Source organism: Penaeus japonicus, unplaced genomic scaffold, assembly GCF_977035675.1.
Source record: "Penaeus japonicus unplaced genomic scaffold, GWHDUDI00000001_assembly GWHDUDI00000032, whole genome shotgun sequence".
Classification (NCBI taxonomy): Eukaryota; Metazoa; Arthropoda; class Malacostraca; order Decapoda; family Penaeidae; genus Penaeus; species Penaeus japonicus.
Window position 1 is genome coordinate 12024285 of NW_028234434.1, and position 1841 is coordinate 12026125.

Below are 1841 nucleotides of genomic sequence, written 5' to 3' on the forward strand. Positions count from 1 at the left end.
GTGTGTATTGTGTGTGTGTGTGTGTTATTATATATATATATCTATATCTATCTATATATATCTATATATATATACATGTATGTATATATATGTGTGCATATATGTATATATATATATATATATATATATATATATATATATATATATATATATATGTATATGTATATTATATATATATATATATACATATATATAATATATATATATATATATATATATTTATTTATTTTTATATAGTTATGGTAACGGTACGAGAAAGTCGACGCAAAGAGTGTCATCGCATAATCTCATGCGTCACGTTACATGATATTATTTTAGTTTTAAAGATCTATAACGCTGAAATGAATGACGTTGCACAGTGGCCCCAAAGAAGCTAATGTGAAATTTAAATAAGATTACTGTATGTGTATGTGTGTATGTATGTGTGTGTGTGTGTGTGTGTGTGTGTGTGTGTGTGTGTGTGTGTGTGTGTGTGTGTGTGTGTGTGTGTGTACATTTGTAGATAAATGTATTACACACACTTTCTGGTTAACGTTTTGGGTAAATATATATGCATTTTAATAGAAGCAATTGAGGCCGAGGATCAACAGCGCTTCAACTAACTTGATAATTTTTCGTCCATTTAGCGCTGGCACAGGTGGCGGCGCGCGCGTAGCGGGGTGAGCGTTATGCAGTTACCGGCGCCGCTCATCCCGACCAGAATGCGCCTGCCGGTCCGTTTATTGCGCACTTTATGAAACACGCACCTTACACTGAGTGAGCACCACATATAGCGGACACGTGACCAGAATAGGACTACTACGAGTGGTCCCCGGCGGAGTGCGGAGAGCAGTTGAATTTTTCACATGTGTCACATGCTTGAGAAAAACGACTCTGTTTGAGCTTAACTCTTCTTCTTTCTTTTTTTCTCTCAACGAACCATTTTTCCCCTTTCGCCGTCGAGATGAACAAAGTTTTCAGACGTTCAAACGGTCCTGGTGAGCAGTCATTGGTTAAGTTTTATACTTCATCCATCCCAACTTTTCTTTGATCCAATTTTCTTATCAACCTTTTTTTTTATTATTTTTTTCGCCCCCTGGAAATCTTCCCTACTTTTCTTTTCTTTTACGATCACCGTTTTTCCCCTTGAAAGATCCATCATCTCCCGCATCTTCTCCTCATTTTCCATAATGGTGTCCAATCTAGTTAAGGGCGGCCGTAGCATTTATCCCGGGAGCGGAGCGCCTCTGTTTTCCTCCACTAAATCCCGGGATAACTACCCCGGCGCTGGTGGTGCTGGGAGGTGCTGAGCACTTATCTCTCACAAATAGCAACAACAGGTGTAATTCCGACGCTCCCAAGCACTCGATTGTGTTCTTAGTTATCGCAGACATAGCGGAAACGCATTAGGTAATATGATCAACAGTTGGGGGGTATAGAGAAAGGTATAATTGGAGCGGGGAGAGTGAGAGGCAGCAGCCATACATCGAGAGTGCCACGGCGGTGACGGGAAGCGGAGGCTCTGCAGTAGAAAAGGTGGGCGGTATTGGTGCGAGCAGGTTGACAACAGGGCGACAGCCGAGGAAGGCCCTTAATGCGCCTCCATAAAATCCATCAAACGGCATCTCGGCCCAGCTTGAGGTAGAGCGTGAGTCTGGGAAAAAGATTTTCGGCTCGACATGATCTTGGCGACCCCAGTATGTTCGTCGGCTCTTGTTTTACTCCCACCATGACCTCGAGGGGCAGTTTGACCCAAGCTAAGGGGCCGGTGTCCAATGGGGCAAGCTCTTGTGGGGGAGCAAGGGCCCCTGGTCCCTCCCAAAACCTGACCATGGGTCGGCAGCCGGCTCTCTCTCGATCGT